The sequence below is a fragment of the Stenella coeruleoalba genome (genome assembly GCF_951394435.1).
Source record: "Stenella coeruleoalba genome assembly, chromosome: 16".
NCBI lineage: Eukaryota > Metazoa > Chordata > Mammalia > Artiodactyla > Delphinidae > Stenella > Stenella coeruleoalba.
The window spans coordinates 72,300,829-72,320,106 of NC_137162.1; the positions used below are offsets into that span (position 1 = coordinate 72,300,829).

General features: G+C 38.6%; 1 long non-coding RNA gene across 7 annotated transcripts in view; it reads left to right on the forward strand.

Moving 5' to 3' along the window:
• Positions 1 to 19,278, forward strand: part of LOC307175696 — a 245,785-nt gene that overhangs the window by 78,216 nt on the left and 148,291 nt on the right. For all 7 annotated transcript variants that reach the window (XR_013824419.1, XR_013824420.1, XR_013824421.1 and 4 more), the window contains one exon: positions 2,060 to 2,147. This is a non-coding gene — a long non-coding RNA (uncharacterized lncRNA). The remainder of the gene's footprint in view (positions 1 to 2,059; positions 2,148 to 19,278) is intronic.

The window sequence follows — 19,278 nt, forward strand, 5'->3', positions numbered from 1 at the left end:
GCACAACAAAAGTCCCTGTATTTTCTTTCTAAGATGATATTAGACAATAGAATTGTCTTATTATTTACTGACTGAGCAAGGAGGAGTCTGTGCGTAGCAAATACAACCTGCTGGATCAGCACCTCTGGTATTGTAGCAAATACAAGAAATTAATGAAAAAACCACTTGACTAAAAGAGGTTGATGCCTCTTTGGGGACGTTCTTTGATTTGTTTGACACCAACTGATTTGGTTCACAGGGGCCCTGGCTAAGGGGTGTACTTCAGTTTTTAGTGTTATCCTCCTAATAGTTTTCATTGTAGTCTCCCTGGTGACCTGTGTTCTCTTAAAGGTCTTAAATGCGTGTTCATAGCCATCAGCAGTAAATCAGATGGTCTCACTGTGCTTGGAGAAACCAAAACCAGATGACCAGTGAGGTAAACAGCAAAAACAATTTTTCCATGGCTATGATATCATAACCTATGTGTTTCGCAATTAGACAAGGGCAACTTAACTCTGATAGTGACTGGAAGTGGTGCTAATAGCACATTTTGGGCCAATCTCTCACATATGAGTGGATGATCCAAAGGGGGGAATTGTTAAATTAGTTAAACAAGGAAGCCATTAGATTGAGGTGACTCTAATGCCTTGGCGGCCTTTGAAAGCAAACCAAAGTCTCAGCCTGTAACTGCCTCAAGGTTACAAATTGAAAACACCGAGGACAACCAGTCACAAATAGGCAGCCAGGCTTTAAGCTGCAGTCAATTGATAATTGCCTTGCTTTGCTTCTGCCTTTTCTCTATGGAAGTTTCTCTCTAAGCTCCTGTTGGTGGAGCCCTCCTAACAATTTCTGGTCTGGGGCTGCTCGATTTGAATCAGTTTTTCCTCCAATAAACTCTTAAGATTAAAAAAATAATTCTTGATGTTGAATGATGGGGGGTTATTAACCAATTAATTGACTAATTTTATAACAGTGGACCAAAGTGGCAGTGGAGGAGATACAGAGAACTATTTAGGAAGCGAGATAAAAAAGATTGGTGAATCTTGTTTCCAGCAAGCTTTGGGGAGACCTGGTGATGACAGCTCCTGGGTCTCTACTCCAGTGTTTTGCTCTCAGTGAAACTCAGTTACCCTCCTCGGGTCTCTTTTCTGTCCTGCCAGCAACTGACCCCTCCTTCCCCGTACTTTCTGCTTCTTGACCCACTCCGTCCATTTGGACCTTTTCACTACACTTCCCACTGCTCACACACTATTTTTTTTTTTTTAGCGTGTGTCCTGGTTCAAATTTCTGATTGATCTAGTTTATTGTTGTGAGCAAGGCCACACAGGTGTTTGGCCAGGCATTGGAGCAGTGGTCCTTTGCATCAGCTGAATGGGCATGTGACAGACAGTAGGGTTACATGAAAAAACATGGCTACCTGTTTCATAGAGGCTGTGGGTGGGGAAGTGTCCCATAGGAGGACAGAGAGGCAGGGCAAGCACAGTGGCTGTTACACCCAGGGTGAGTTTCACAATAAATCAAAATTTCCAATGACACCCTCATTTCATCCACATAATAACATTGCGAGGTATGCTTAGCTGGGATTATCTCCAGTTTGTGAATCAGAAGACAGAATTTCAGAGAGAATGTGGTTTGTAGAAGTAAGTATAGCATCTTATCTGTACTTTTGATATCCTTTCTCAGTCTTGAAATATTAGAGGTGGAGAATTAGATTCTAGTCCAGCCACCTGTCTCCTCACTTGCACCAAGCACTACTTTTGCATGTATGCAGAGACCCAGAGAGATCACCATGTCCACTATGGAATCTATTATATTTATTTGAAACAAAATGAGAAACTTCAGATTTCATTTAGTGCAAACCTTGGGAGAGAAGCAGGAATTCACTGTTTTAACAATGCTGGCTGAATTATAATGCTATTCTATTTTTCTTTATCCCATTTTATCTCCCCTTTACAAAGGAATCACTTGAGATTGCAGGATGAAAATTTGAGACTATGCAATAGGATTTTCCTGATTTTTTTTTAAATCAGTATCTTGTGTGGATCCTATATGAATTTCTCTGGTGGCCTCTCTCTTTCAGGCTCTTCTTAACACAGACTGTGTGGGATACATACAGGAGCACATTGCTGGCAATGAACACGGAGCTGCTGGACTGTCAGATAAAACAGGTAGGTACTCACAGAACTTCCATAAAGTGTTTTCTTAATGGAAAATGTGAAGTTGCTTCTAAATGTGAATGAAATTAAGAACTTAGGTGAAGTGTACCAAAATAAGATTCACTTGGTTTTACAAAACAAGTCAGACCACCTGCAATAATCAGACAGTTCAGCAGTTGGGAATGACTTGCTTGGTTAAGAGCGTTCCTAAGTTTTGCATGTAAAAAAGAAGTGAAGGAGAGGAAAGTGGTGTGTAGACTACAGTACGAGCTATAGTCAGGGAGCTCAGATTCTAACCATGGTTCTGCTGGTATCTAGTTCCCTCACCTAAATTAGGGAGCTAAGTTAATTTCTCAAGGGAAGTGTTTTTGGTGATTAAATCAAGGGTTTGACTAGGTGATTACTAAACTCTTCTTCAATTCAGTGATGTTGTGAAATTTGTCACAGGAAAACCAATTCTTTACATTTTCTCCCTTTGGCCTAATTGCAATTTCTGAGACCATAAGTAAAACCTAATTAGCTGGTGTTGAGAAGGTTATTCGCAGTATAGTCTAATCATCCTGGACATCTTGGATATCTCGTTGTGTTCTTTCAATCCCCTCGCCTATTCTCTCCCCTGGGGAATTTGAGACATACCTGACACACTTCATAAACTGAGAAGTGATACATTTTTAAAAACTGGAATCACTTGCAAAAATGTATTTAATTCTAGGAGGTGAAAGACTAATCTGATTTATACTTTCCTTTGTATAATAATTTAAATGCAGCCAAGATTGCTTATTGGAACTCAAAAGAAAAGGTAGACAAGAGCTATATTTATGTGCTTATCTTGCTTTTAAATCACCTCCCTTCCCCCCATTTTTTGCCTGAGCCCTTTGGTTACCATAGAAACTGGCATGGCCTCCAACTGAGATTCCCGGGAGACTTAATTGCATTCCCAATTTCATAAACTCTCTATTAACCTTTGCTTGACAGATAGATATGTATATGATGTAAATAAGTTAGATTAATAGTTTAAAGTGATGCATATACTTTTAGGTTGTGCCCAATGCTCTCTTTCAGTCAATTAAACATACTTATAATAACTGTGATAGTGTTACTGTCTCTTTTTAGAAAATGCTGGATTTAATATATACATACCTAAGAGATAAGAGTGTTTCTCAGGGAAGTTTCAGAATGGAAGCTGAATGTGTCTGTATGTGTTTGAATATATTTAGATATGCTATGTCTACATCTCTGTAACGTGTATGTTTGTGTTGGGTACTGTACTTAGTATTTAATATGTGTTATTTTATTTAGTTGTCTTAACAACTCTATGCAGCAGGTTCCAGGATGTCCACCATTTTACAGTTGAGCGACCTGAGCTTTAGGGAGTTACAGGTCCCACAGCTAGTAAGTGGCAGAGCTGGAATTAGAACCCAAACCTGTTGGACCCCAGAGCTCTGAAGCCTTCCATATGTATCCGTTTGTATGCTTCTAGAACCTGCCTGGGGATTGTGTGCAGGGTTCCAGAGAAAGTCTCCTTTTCTAAGTGAATCATTCATTCATAGAAGCAGGGCAAGTGGATAAAAGGCGCAGTCCTTGTTCTCATGGAGAGGCTGGAGGAAGGGTTGGGGGCGGGTGAGAGGAGAAAACAGACATGAAAGTATAATTACAAGTTGCTGAGTCTTACAAGACAGATGTCACTAGCTTAAAGCTCCATCCTCACTGTGCGGTCATGTTTAAAGACATGATAGCTTGAATGTAGAATGACTGAAAAACTGTTATTTATTTATTATATAGGGGCTATTTTTTTTTTTTTTTTTTTTTTTTTTTTTGCGGTACGCGGGCCTCTCACTGCTGCGGCCTCTCCCGCCGCGGAGCACAGCCTCCGGACGCGCAGGCCCAGCGGCCATGGCTCACGGGCCCAGCCGCTCCGCGGCACGCGGGATCCTCCTGGACCGGGGTGCGAACCCGCGTCCCCTGCATCGGCGGGCGGACTCCCAACCACTGCGCCACCAGGGAAGCCCCAGGGCTATTTTATTTGAAACATAAATTCTACTTATTATCTCTATTGTAATTCTTGGTATTTTTTACAAATTAATTTTTTTATTGGAGTATAGTTGCTTTACAGTGTTGTGTTTCTGCTGTACAGCAAAGTGAATCAGTCATACATATACATATATCCACTCTCTTCCTCCCCGTTTAGGTCACCGTAGAGCACTGAGTAGAGTTCCCTGTGCTCTACAGTAGGTTCTCATTAGTTATCTATTTTATGTACAGTAGTGTGTGTATGTCAATCCCAATCTCCCAGTTCATCCCACCCCCACCCCTTCCCTGAATGTAGAATGACTGACAAACAATTTAAACTCTATGGAAATTTCTCTAAGAATGCCAAAGGCAATGCCTTTTGTACAGCCTAGCAACACATCTGCTTCCTCCCCTCCCCCACATATCTCATACCAACAATAGCAGCCATGGCACCAAGGTACCGTTTTGGCATGATTCAAGCACCGTTTGTTGAAAGCTCTCCCCTCGTTCACTGCAAGCTTCCCCAGACTGTCCCACAAACTTGGCCCATGCTGTCTGTCTAGTTGCTCTCCAGTCCCCTTTCAGACTCATCTCTTTATTATACTGATTGCCTTAACCTCTCTGCTTTCATTTTTCTTGTTCTTCCATCACTTAAGTTTTGTATGATAAAGACTTGCTTGGGAAACGGCTAGAAGCTGGGTTTTGTCCTTAAAGGAGAGATGGGTTAGGAAGAAGACAGCAGACACAACTCACTACCTTTAAAAACAAAACCAAAACCAAAAGCCTGTGCCATGGAGGAATAAACTTTGTACAGTGGGAGTCAGAGAAGGGCAGGCAGAGTCATTCTTACCTGGGGAGTGAGAGAGAGGGATTCACGGAAGCTGATCTTTCCAAGGATGATGGGGTATTTTCCAGATGGCGAGTAGGAGAGAGGCATTTTAGCTTGCAGGGGCAACATAGGCCAAAGTTCATTGGCATGCACAGGCATGGTTTATTTGAGGAATACATAAATGACTCTTTTTGAGATAAATCCCAAATATTTAGAAACAAGAGGAAAATATAAATTGGTTATTTTGAAAAAGACATTTGAGCTAAGAGGATCACAGAGAATTTAGTTCAGCCTTTTTTATTTTACTGTCTAGGAGATAGAGGGCCAACACATGCATTATTTTTAAAAAATTAATTTATTTTTCAAATTTTTTTTTATTGAGGTATAGTTAATGTACAGTATATGTTTCAGTTATACAGTAGTGACTCACAATTTTTAAAGCTTATATTCCATTTATAGTTATTATAAAATATTGGCTATATTCCCTGTGTTGTACTATATATCCTTGCAACTTATTCTATACAGAGTATTTTGTACCTCTTAATCCCCTACCCCTATCTTGTCCCCCCTTCCTTCTCCCCACCAGTTACCACTAGTTTGTTCTCTTTATCTGAGTCTGTTTCTTTTTTGTTATATTCACTAGTTTGTTATATTTTTTAATTTCACATATAAGTGCTATCATACAGCACGTATTATCTTTCTCTTTCTGACTTATTTCACTTAGCTTAATACCCTCCAAGTCCATCCATGTTTTTGCAAATGGCAAAATTTCATTCTTTTTTATGGCTGAGTAGTATTCCATCATATGTATATACCACATCTTTATCCATTCATCTATTGATGGACGTATCATGGCAATTGTAAATAATGCTGTTATGAATACTGGGGTGCATGTATCTTTTCAAATTATTGTTTTTGGGTATTTTGGATAAATACCCAGGAGTGGTATTGCTGGGTCGTATGGTAGTTCTACCTTCAGTTTTTTGAGGAACCTCCATACTGTTTTCCACAATGGCTGCATCAATTTACATTCCCACAAAGTACAAGCGTTCCCTTTTCTCCACATCTTTGCCAACATTTGCTATTTGTGTTTTTTTTTTTTAACATCTTGATTGGAGTATAATTGCTTTACAATGGTATGTTAGTTTCTGCTTTATAACAAAGTGAATCAGCTATACATATATATATATATATATATATCCCCATATCTCCTCCCTCTTACATCTCCCTCCCACCTACCCTATCCCACCCTTGTAGGTGGACACAAAGCACCGAGCTGATCTCCCTGTGCTATGTGGCTGCTTCCCACTAGCTATCTGTTTTACATTTGGTAGTGTATATATGTCCGTGCCCATCTCTCACTTCGTCCCAGCTTACCCTTCCCCCTCCCCGTGTCCTCAAGTCCATTCTCTACGTCTGCGTCTTTATTCCTGTCCTGCCCCTAGGTTCTTCAGAACCAATTTTTTTTCTTTTAGATTCCATATGTATGTGTTAGCATACGGTATTTGTTTCTCTCTTTCTGACTTACTTCACTCTGTGTGCCAGATTCTAGGTCCATCCACCTCACTACAAATAATTCAATTTCGTTTCTTTTTATGGCTGAGTAATATTCCATTGTATATATGTGCCACATCTTCTTTATCCATTCATCTGTCTATGGACACTTAGGTTGCTTCCATGTCCTGGCTATTGTGAATACAGCTGCAATGAACATTGTGGTACATGACTCTTTTTGAATTATGGTTTTCTCAGGGTATATGCCCAGTAGTGGGATTGCTGGGTCGTATGGTAGTTGTATTTTTAGTTTCTTAAGGAACCTCCATGTTCTCCATAGTGGCTGCACCAACTTACATTCCCATCAACAGTGCAAGAGGGTTCCTTTTTCTCCACACCCTCTCCAGCATTTATTGTTTGCAGATTTTTTGGATGGCCATTCTGACTGGTGTGAGGTGATACCTCATTGTAGTTCTGATGTGCATTTCTCTAATGATTAGTGATGTTGAGCATCCTTTCATGTGTTTGTTGGCCACCTGTATATCTTCTTTGGAGAAATGTCTATTTAGGTCTTCTGCCCATTTTTGGATTGGGTTGTTTGTTTTTCTGATACTGAGCTGCATGAGCTGCTTGTAAATTTTGGAGATTAATCCTTTGTCAGTTGCTTCATTTGCAAATATTTTCTCCCATTCTGAGGGTTGTCTTTTCATCTTGTTTATGGTCTCCTTTGCTGTGCAAAAGCTTTTAAGTTTCATTAGGTCCCATTTGTTTATTTTTGTTTTTATTTCCATTTCTCTAGGAGGTGGGTCAAAAAGGATCTTGCTGTGATTTATGTCTTAGAGTGTTCTGCCTATGTTTTCCTCTAAAAGCTTGATAGTTTCTGGCCTTAACATTTAGGTCTTTAATCCATTTTGAGCTTATTTTTGTGTATGGTGTTAGGGAGTGATCTAATCTTATACTTTTACATGTACCTGTCCAGTTTTCCCAATACCACGTACTGAAGAGGCTGTTCTTTCTCCACTGTACATTCCTTCCTCCTTTATCAAAGATAAGGTGACCATATGTGTGTGGGTTTATCTCTGGGCTTTCTGTCCTGTTTCATTGATCTATCTTTCTGTTTTTGTGCCAGTACCATACTTTCTTGATTACTGTAGCTTTGTAGTATAGTCTGAAGTCAGGGAGCCTGATTCCTCCAGCTCCATTTTTCATTCCCAAGATTGCTTTGGCTATTTGGGGTCTTTTGTGTTTCCATACAAATTGTGAAATTTTTTTTTTTAGTTCTGTGAAAAATGCCATTGGTAGTTTGATAGGGATTGCATTGAATCTGTAGAGTGCTTTGGGTAGTATAGTCATTTTCACAATGTTGATTCTTCTAATCCAAGAGCATGGTATATCTCTCCATTTGTTTGTATCATCGTTAATTTCTTTCATCAGTGTCTTATAGTTTTCTGCATACAGGTCTTTTGTCTCCTTAGGTAGGTTTATTCCTAGGTATTTTATTCTTTTTGATGCAGTGGTAAATGGGAGTGTTTCCTTAATTTCTCTTTCAGATTTTTCATCGTTAGTGTATAGGAATGCATTAATTTTGTATCCTGCAACTTCACCAAATTCATTAACACTTGTAGTTTTCTAGTGGCATCTTTAGGATTCTCTATGTATAGTATCATGTCATCTGCAAACAGTGACAGTTTTACGTCTTCTTTTCTGATTTGTATTCCTTTTATTTCTTTTTCTTCTCTGATTGCTGTGGCTAAAACTTCCAAAACGATGTTGAATAATAGTGGTGAGAGTGGCCAACCTTGACTTGTTCCTGATCTTAGAGGAAATGGTTTCACTTTTTAACCATTGAGAATGATGTTGGCTGTGGGTTTGTCATATATGGCCTTTATTATGTTGAGGTAAGTTCCCTGTATGCCTACTTTCTGGAGTGTTTTTATTATAAATGGGTGTTGAATTTTGTCGAAAACATTTTCTGCATCTATTGAAATGATCATATGGTTTTTATCTTTCAGTTTGTTAATATGGTGTATCACATTGATTGATTTACGTATATTGAAGAATCCTTGCATTCCTGGGATAAACCCCACTTGATCATGGTGTATGATCCGTTTAGTGTGTTGTTGGATTCTGTTTGCTAGTATTCTATTGAGGATTTTGCATCTGTGTTCATCAGTGATATTGGCCTGTAGTTTTATTTTTGTGTGACATCTTTGTCTGGTTTTGTTATCAGGGTGATGGTGGCCTTGTAGAGTTAGTTTGGGTGTGTTCCTCCCTCTGCTATATTTTGGAAGAGTTTGAGAAGGATAGGTGTTAGCTCTTCTCTAAATGCTTGATAGAAATCGCCTGTGAAACCATCTGGTCCTGGGCTTTTGTTTGTTGGAAGATTTTTAATCAGAATCTCAATTTCAGTGCTTGTGATTGGTCTGTTTATTTTTTCTATTTTTTCCTGGTTCAGTCTCAGAGGGTTGTGCTTTTCTAAGAATGTGTCCATTTCTTCCAGGTTGTTCATTTTATTGGCATAGAGTTGCTTGTAGTAATCTCATGATCCTTGTATTTCTGCATTGTCAGTTGTTACTTCTGCTTTTTCATTTCTAATTCTGTTGATTTGAGTCTTCTCCCTTTTTTTCTTGATGAGTCTGGCTAATGGTTTATCAATTTTATCTTCTCAAAGAGCCAGCTTTCAGTTTTATTGATCTTTGCTATTGTTTCCTTCATTTCTTTTTCATTTATTTCTGATCTGATCTTTATGATTTCTTTCCTTCTGCTAACTTTGGGTGTTTTTTGTTCTTCTTTCTCTAATTTCTTTACATGTAAGGTTAGGTTGTTTATTTCAAATATTTCTTGAGGTAGGCTTGTATAGCTATAGATTTCCCTCTTACAACTCCTTTTGCTGCATCCCATAGGTTTTGGGTTGTCATGTTTTCATTGTCATTTGTTTTTAGGTACTTTTTTCGAATTCTTCTTTTATTTCTTAAGGGATCTCTTGGTTATTTAGTAGTGTGTTGTTTAGCCTCCGTGTGTTTCTATTTTTTACAGATGTTTTCCAGTAATTGATATCTAGTTTCATAGCATTGTGGTTGGAAAAGATACTTGATACAATTTCAATTTTCTTAAATTTACCAAGGCTTGATTTGTGACCCAAGTTATGATCTGTCCTGGAGAATGTTCCATGAACACTTGAGAAGAAAGTGTATTCTGTTGTTTTTGGATGGAATGTTGTATAAATACCAATTAAGTCCATCTTGTTTAATGTATCATTTAAAGCTTGTGTTTCCTTATTTATTTTCATTTTGGAAATGTATCCATGATGAAAGTGGGGTGTTAAAGTCCCCTACTATGATTTTGTTACTGTCAATTTCCCCTTTTATGGCTCTTAGCATTTGCCTTATGTATTGAGGTGCTCCTGTGTTGGGTGCATAAATATTTACAATTGTTATATCTTCTTCCTAGATTGATCCCTTGATCATTATGTAGTGTCCTTCTTCATTATGTAGTGTCCTTCTTTGTCTCTTGTAATAGTCTTTATTTTAAAGTCTATTTTGTCTGATATGAGAATTGCTACTCCAACTTTGTTTTGATTTCCATTTGCATGGAATATCTTTTTCCATCCCCTCACTTTCAGTCTGTATGTGTCTCTAGGTCTGAAGTGTGTCTCTTGTAGACAGCATATATATGGGTCTCGTTTTTGTATCCATTCAGCCAGTCTATGTCTTTTGGTTGGAGCATTTAATCCATTTACATTTAAGGTAGTTATTGATATGTATGTTCCTATTACCATTTTCTTAATTGTTTTGGGTTTGTTTTTGTAGATCTTTTCCCACTCTTGTGTCTCCTGCCTAGAGAAGTTCCTTCAGTATTTGTTGTAAAGTTGGTTTGGCGGTGCTGAATTTTCTTAGCTTTTGCTTGTCTGTAAATGTTTTAATATCTCCGTCGAATCTGCATGAGATCCTTGCTGGGTAGAGTAATCTTGGTTGTAGGTTTTTCCCTTTCATCGCTTTAAATGTGTCCTGCCACTCCCTTCTGGCCGGTGGAGTTTCTGCTGAAAGATCAGCTGTTAACCTTATGGGGATTCCCTTGTATATTATTTGTTGTTTTTCCCTTGCTGCTTTTAATAATTTTTCTTTGTATTTAATTTTTGATAGTTTGATTAATATGTGTCTTGGAGGGTTTCTCTTTGGATTTATCCTGTATGGGACTCTGATCTTCCTGGAGTTGATTATTTCCTCTCCCATATTAGGGAGGTTTTCAACTATAATCTCTTCAGATATTTTCTCAGTCCCTTTCTTTTTCTCCTCTTCTTCTGGGAACCCTATTATTTGAATGTTGGTGTGCTTAATGTTGTCTGAGAGGTCTCTGAGAGTGTCCTCAATTCTTTTCATTGTTTTTTCTTTATTTTGCTCTGTGGTAGTTATTTCCACTATTTTATCTTCCCTGTCACTTATCTCTTCTTCTGCCTCAGTTATTCTGCTATTGATTCCTTTTAGAGAATTTTTAATTTCATTTATTGTGTTGTTCACCATTGTTTGTTTGCTCTTTAGTTCTTCTAGGTCCTTGTTAAACATTTCTTGTATTTTCTCCATTCTGTTTCCCAGATTTTGGATCATCTTTATTCTCATTACTCTGAATTCTTTTTCAGGTAGAAATAGAATTTCTGCCTATTTCCTCTTCATTTGTTTGGTCTGGTAGGTTTTTACCTTGGTCCTCCATCTGCTGTGTGTTTTTCTGTCTTCTCATTTTGCTTAGCTTACTGTGTTTGGGGTCTCCTTTTCACAGGCTACAGGTTCGTACTTCCTGTTGTTTTTTTTTTTTTTTTGCGGTATGCGGGCCTCTCACTGCCGTGGCCTCTCCCACCGCGGAGCACAGGCTCCGGACGCGCAGGCCCAGCGACCATGGCTCACGGGCCCACAGACCAGGGCATGAACCCGTGTCCCCCGCATCGGCAGGCGGACCCCCAACCACTGCGCCACCAGGGAAGCCCCTTCCCGTTGTTTTTGGTGTCTGCCCCCAGTGGCTAAGTTTGGTTCAGTGGGTTGGGTAGGCTTCCTGGTGGAGGGGGCTGGTCCCTGTGTTCTAGTGGATGAGTCTGGATCTTGTCTATCTGGTGGGCAGGACTGCGTCCGGTGGTGTGTTCTGGGGTGTCTGTGACCTTATTATGATTTTAGGCAGCCTCTCTGCTAATGGGTGGTGTTGTGTTCCTGTCTTGCTAGTTTTTTGGCATAGGGTGTCCAGCACTGTAGCTTGCTGGTCGTTGAGTGGAACTGGGTCTTAGCATTGAGATGGAGATCTCTGGGAGAGCCTTTTTTCACCGTTTGATATTACATGGAGCTGGGAGGCCTCTGGTGGACCAAGGTCCTGAACTTGGCTCGCCTACCTCAGAGACACAGGCCTGACACCCAGCCGGAGCACCAAGACCCTGAGGGTGACGTGAGGGTCCTTAGCTTGAAACTCTGTCTGGGTCTCCCAGGTCTCACAGCAAGGGCGGAGCAGGCCTCTGCGGTTCCTCTTTTCTGGAGTTACATTATTCTCAGTTCGTATAGGAGGTATTTGGAGAAATCATGGCACTCAGTGAGAAGCAGGTTTGAGGGTGTGCCAGGGACCTGTGCTCATTTGTTGCTGGGTGCTGCTTAATTACCGGAGAGTTGCTGTTGAGGATTTTTAGACTTCTTTGAGTCCAGACCTGTGTGAAGCAAGGTCCTGGAATAACACTGCACTGTGTGTGGCAGATGGCAGGCAGGACATGGCGGCAGTCTTCACTCTATTTGTGTTCTTTTTGACGATAGACATTCTGACAGGTTGGAGTTGATATCTCATTGTGGTTTTGATTTTTATTTCTCTGATGGTTAATGATGTTGAGTGTCTTTTCATATGCCTCTTGGCCATCTGTATGTCTTCGTTGGAAAAATGTGTATTCAGGTCTGCCCCTTTTAAAATCAGATTATTTGGTCTTTTGATGTTGACTTGTATGAGGTGTTTATATATTTTACATATTAACCCCTTATCAGTCATATCATTTGCAAATATTTCCTCCCATTCAGTAGGTTATCTTTTTGTTTTGTTGATGTTTTCCTTTGCTGTGCAAAAGCTTTTGCGTTTAATTAGGTCCCATGTGTTTATTTTTGCTTTTATTTCCTTTGCTTTAGCAGACAGATTCAAAAAACATGACTACATTTTATATCAAAGAGTGTTCTGCCCAACAAGTGCATTTTAAATGCATCTTCTCATTTGGTGAGACCACTCGCTTCAAGAGCTTGCAGGTGCTTCAGCCCAGTTCAACAGGTCCCAGGTCATGGGATCTGCTAGAACACTCGTGATGTTCTGGCATCACACAGGAAGGTCTTTCCAACAGGTTTTATCCGATAAATTCATTATTTATATTGTCAACTAATTTATTAGATATCTTTAAACAATATATTTCTGACTTACTGACCTATCTCAGTTAGTGTGGTACAACATTGAATTGTTATTTTTCTGCTATCACACCCCTCAAGACCTATGTTAAATCTCCCTTCCCTCCTGTACAGCAGATCCCTTAATAGCATCTTAGGAAAAAATAATAATTTCCTGGTCGTTGGTTATTAGAAGACTGATTTGTTTGAAACTTCAATTTCATATCTGATTTCAAAATTTTCCTTTTATAGGGACTGTAGTGTGTGTGTGTGTGGGGGGGGGTGAGGGAGAGGGTTATGACGTGCTCTTTTCATTCTGTATCCCCCTTCCTCATACTGGGGGACTGAATGAGCTCATTTAGCCTTTTCCTCTCCCTTTGGGCTCTAACCCTTCATTGTGTTGGAACAGGGAGGAAAGAGAAAGAGGACAAGAGTCTCTTATCTAAGTGACTGGTTGTGTTGTTCTCTCTGTTGGTTGGTGATGCTTTTCTGGCCAACACTGCCTGTGGGGCCACTGAAGCCCACTGTGTGGCAAGTGTCTAAATGCTGGGTCTTGTGGGGTAACATGCCTAAAGGGGAAATCCACCCCAGTGTTGGTTCCTTGTTGTGGGAGATCTCACTATGATTGGACTTCTACCAGTCTCCCTGCTCCCAGCTCCTGCTCCAGGTCCTTCACTGTCACCTCCCATCCTGTTGTCATGTGATTCCCTTCTGTAGCTGAGACTCCTGGGTGGCTCCTTGCAAGACGATTGAATCCTACCTACATTGAGTGAAGTCTGCTTGACCCACAAAACCTCACACATTTTAATCAATTCAAACATTGAGAGCAAAGCTGCTTGGAAAGTAATTAAAAGCAAATAAATTGGAAAGGAAGAAGTAAAGCTGTTATATATTTACAGATGACATTTTTGTGTATGTAGAAAATTCTATGAATTGACAAAAAAGCTGCTATGATAAATGAGTTTATCAAGGTTGCAGGATATAAGGTCAATATACAAAAGCTAACCGTATTTCTATAATCACCAATTGAAAATTGAAATATCATTTATAATAATAAAAAAATAAGAAATACTTAGGAAGAAATTTGGCAAAAGATGTGCATGACCTGCACACTAAAAACTCCAAAACATTGCTGAGAGAAATTAAAGAGGACCTAATTAAATGGGGAAAATATATCATGTTCATGTATTGAAAGACTCAATGTTAAGTTGTCATTTCTCTCTAAAATGACCTGTAGATCCAACATACTCAATTGAAATCCCAGAAGAATTTTTTGCAGAAACTGTTAAATTGATTTTAAAATGTATATGAAGAAGCAAAAGACATCAAATAGAACAATTTTGAAAAATAAGAGCAAAGTTGAATGACTAACACTGCCTGATTTCAAGACTTACTATATAGCTACCATGATTAAGACAGTGTGGTATTTGGTATTATGATAAATAGATCAATGGAACAAAATAGAGTACAGAAATAATCAATACAGAGAAACTGATTTTTGGTAATGGTGCCATGACAATCAAATTGGGAAAGAATGATTTAAGAAATGATGCTCAAATAATTGATAATCATATGAAAAAAACCCACCTTCAACCCATATATAAAAAAGAAATCAGAATGGATTATAGACCTCAAATGTCAAACCTAAAACTGCAAAACTTCTAGAAGAAAACATAGGAGAAACTCTTAGCTTGAATTTACTAATATTTTGGAATATTTACTCCCAGTTCTTTATGAATGCATACATGTGTGTGGTGTAATTTTTTATGAAAATGGGATAATGGTATACATAATATTTTTCCTTCTTTTAAAAACCTTTCCCCAGTTTTACTGAGATATAATTAACATATGATAAACTGTACATATTTATAGTATGCAATCTGATGAATTTTGACATATTTATATACCAGTGGAACCATAGCCACAATCAATGCAATGAATATATCCATCACCCCAAAGCATTTCCCGAAGGTAGTCCTTCTCTGGTGGCCCTTAATATCTCTCCTTTTACAACCTCTCTGCCCTGTTCTGAGGCAATCACTGATCTCTTTCCTGTTACTATTGATTCATTTTCATTTTCCAAATTTTACATATATGGAAACACAAACTACTTCCAGAGAGGGAAATATGCTGAAAAACAAGGACTAGCCTAGTGGTCTTCACCTCTGTGTGTTCACAGCACAGTTTTGGGGTTCTTTTGTTTGTTTTTTTTTTAAGTGAAGTATAGTTGATTTACAATGCCATGTTAGTTTTAGGTGTACAGCAAAGTGATTCAGTTATACATACATACATATATTCTTTTTCAGAATCTTTTCCATTATAGGTTATTACAAGATGTTGAATATAGTTCCCTGTGGTATACAGTAGGTCCTTGTTTATTTTATATATATAGTAGTATGTAACTGTTGATCCCAAACGCCTAATTTATCCCCCACCCCTTTCCTGTCCCCTTTGGTAACCATAAGTTTGTTTTCTATGTCTGTGAGTCTGTTTCTGTTTTGTAAATAAGTTAATTTGTATCATTTTTTTAAGATTTCACATGTAAGTGATATCATATGATATTTATCTTTCTCTTACTTCACTTAGTATGATAATCTCTAGGTCCATCCATGTTGCTGCAAATGGCATTATTTTGTTCTTTTTAATGGCTGAGTAATATTCCATTGTATATTTTTATCACATCTTTATCCATTCATCTGTTCATGGATACTTAGGTTGCTTTCATGTCTTGTCTATTGTAAATAGTGCTGCTATGAACCACAGCACAGTTTTAATACTGTGATCCATGACATAAGATTTATTGAGATTAAATGTTGAAGAAATCAGCATTAACAATAATTTTATTTATATCATTATAATATATAATTAAACATATAAGATTATTATATCTAATGTATAATTAAATATCTAAAAAATATATACTGTTTTACAAAAGAGCTCTACTAGGTGAATTCTAACCCTTGAAAAATACACTTAAAAATACTTAGGCAACTAGAAAAGATTCTTGATGCTATTTGACAATCAAGAGCACATATTTATTAACTGGCTGTCCTTGTGTACTGCTACCAGAATATGCATAGGACATCATACAGGTTTTTATAGAGGCTTTGCACCTTTGGAGAACAGGCTGAGAAGAAAAAAAAGACTTCTCTGCTCAACATCATTAGTCATTGGGGAAATGTAAATAAAAACCACATTAAGATATCATTTCACACCCATGAGGTTGGCTACAATTTACAAAGAAGAAAAAATCAGAAAACAAGCTTTGGGGAAGATGTGGAGAAATTGAAACCCTTATACATTGTGGAGGGAGTATAAAATTGTTCAGCTGCTATGAAAAACAGTTTGGTGACTCCTCTAAGTTAAACATAGAATTACCATGTGATTTAGCAATTCCACTTCTGGAGAAATGAAAGCATCCACTACCAATTCTACACAAAAAAATTGAAAACAAGTTCTCAGATAAATACTTGTACATGTGTATTTTTAGCCCCACCAGTCACATTAGCCAGAAGGTAGAAATAGCCCAAATGTTCATCAACAGATGGATGGATGAACAAAATGTGGTATATCCACATAATGGAGTATTATTCAGTCATGAAAAGGAATGAAGTACTGCTACATGTTACAACATGGATGAACCTCAAAAACATTATACTAAGTAAGAAATGCCAGATGCAAAAGGACCACATCTGCACAATTCCATTTATATGGAATATCCAGAATTGGTAAATCTACAGAGATAGAATGCAGATTGGTGTTTGCCAGGCCTGGAGAGAAGGAGGAATGGGGAGCGTATGCTTAATGGGTATAGGGTTTTGTTTTGGGGAGATGATGTTTTGGAACTAGATAGGGGTGGTCGTTGCACAACACTGTGAATGTACTAAATGCCACTGAACTGTGTACTTTAAAATGGTTGATTTTATCTTACATGAATTTAACCTCAATTGAAAAAATCTTTTGTTGGGTTATTGCAAATATATAGAAAAGAAGAAAGATGTGATCTGTGACCTATAAGGAGTGCTGCAAATATTGTTCTCATACCTGTCTAGGGCCCCATTCCCTCATGTCCCTACCTAGGCATAATCTAATATTATACATTTAACTGGGCAGGTGTTGTGTTTTTGTTTTAAGTTTTCTCTTTCAGCAAGTGTTTGCATTTAACTCAAGAATTTGCAAACTTAAATCCAGTAGGATTATAATGGAGGAAATTCAGGAAAGGTAGAGGAACATACCTTGGTCATATTTGGGCTCCAGTGAGCCCCCCTTTGAGCTGTATACCTCACTATGTAGGGAGTTGGCTTTGTTCTTTATCTTATGTATGGTTGGTCCTATCGTCTTTTACAGAGTATGAGAATTTGTTTGGTTGCTTGGGCAAAATTTCAAGCAATCATATATATTTTAAATTTAATATTTATTTATTTATTATTATTATTATTTTTTGCGGTACGCGGGCCTCTCACTGTCGCAGCCTCTCCCGTTGCGGAGCACAGGCTCCGGACGCTCAGGCTCTGCAGCCATGGCTCACGGGCCTAGCCGCTCCACGGCTTGTGGGATCTTCCCAGACTGGGGCACGAACCTGTGTCCCTGTGTCCCCTGCATCAGCAGGCGGACTCTCAACTACTGCGCCACCAGGGAAGCCCTAATATTTATTTTATACTGGGTTATAGTTGTGTTAGTTGTGTTAATTTCAGCTAAGTGAATTATTTATACATATACATATATCCATTATTTTCAGATTCTTCTCCCATATAGGTTATTACAGAATATTGAGTAGAGTTCCTGTGCTATACAGTAGGTCCTTGTTGATGATCTATTTTATATATAGCAGTGTGTATGTGTTCATCCCAAACTCCTATTTTATCCCTTCTCTCCGCATTTCCCCTTTGGCAACCGTAAGTTTGTTAGAAAAATCTGTTTATGTTTTGTAAATAAGTTCATTTGTACCATTTTTTTAGATTCTATATATAAGTAATATCATGTGGTATTTGTTTCTCTGTCTGACTTACTTCACTTAGTATGATAATCTCCATGTCCACCCATGTTGCTGCAAATGGCACTATTTCATTCTTTTTGATGTCTGAGTAATATTCCGTTGTATATGTGTATCACATCTTCTTTATCCATTCCTCTGTCAGGGGACATTTAGGTTGCTTCCATGACTTGGCTCTTGTGAATAGCACTGCAATGAACATTGGAGTGCACGTATCTTTTCGAATTATGTTTTTTTCCAGGTATATGCACAGGAGTAGGATTGCTGGATCACATGGTAGTTCCATTTTTAGTTCTGTGAGGAACCTCCATACTGTTCTCCATAGTGGTTGCACCAGTTTACATTCCCACCAACAGTGTATGAAGATTCCCTTTTCTCCACATCCTCTCCAGCACTTACTGTTTGTAGACTTTTTTTTTTTTTGCGGTACGCAGGCCTCTCACTGTTGTGGCCTCTCCCGTTGCGGAGCACAGGCTCCGGACGCGCAGGCTCAGCGGCCATGCCTCACGGGCCTAGCTGCTCCGCGGCATGTGGGATCTTCCCAGACCGGGGCACGAACCCATGTCTCCTGCAGTGGCAGGCGGACTCTCAACCACTGCACCACCAAGGAAGCCCTGTAGACTTTTTGATGATGGCCATTCTGACCAGTGTAAGGTGATACCTCATTGTAGTTTTGATTTGCATTTCTCTAATTAGTGATGTTGAACATCTTCTCATGTGCTTTTTTGGCCATTTGTATGTCTTCTTTGGAGAAATGTCTATTTAGATCTTCTGCCCATTTTTTTATTTTTATTTTTTTGATATAGAGCTGCATGAGCTGTTTGAATATTTTGGAGATTAATCCCTTATCAGTCGCTTCATTTGCAAATATTTTCTCCCATTCTGTGGGTTGTCTTTTCATTTTGTTTATTGGTTTCCTTTGCTGTGCAAAAGCCTTTAATTTGGTCCCCTTTTTTAATTTTTGTTTTTATTTTCATTACTCTGGGAGGTGGATGCAAAAAGATACTGCTGCAATTTATGGCAGAGAATGTTCCACCTATGTTTTCCTCTAGGAGTTTTATAGTACCTGGACTTAAATTTAGGTATTTAATCCATTTTGAGTTTATTTTTCTGTATGGTGTTAGGGAATGTTCTAATTTCATTATTTTACATGTAGCTGTCCAGTTTTCCCAGCACCACTTACTGAAGAGACTGTTTTTTTTCCATCTTATGTTCTTGCTTTCTTTGTTGTAGATTAATTGACCATAGGTGCGTGGGCTTAACTTCTGGGCTTTCTATCCTGTTCCATTTATCTATATTTCTGTTTTTGTGACAGTACCATACTCTTTTGATGACTGTAGCTTTGTAGTGTAGTCTGAAGTCAGGCAGCCTGATTCCTCCAACTCTGTTGTTCTTTCTCAGGAGTGCTTTGGCTATTCAGGGTCTTTTGTG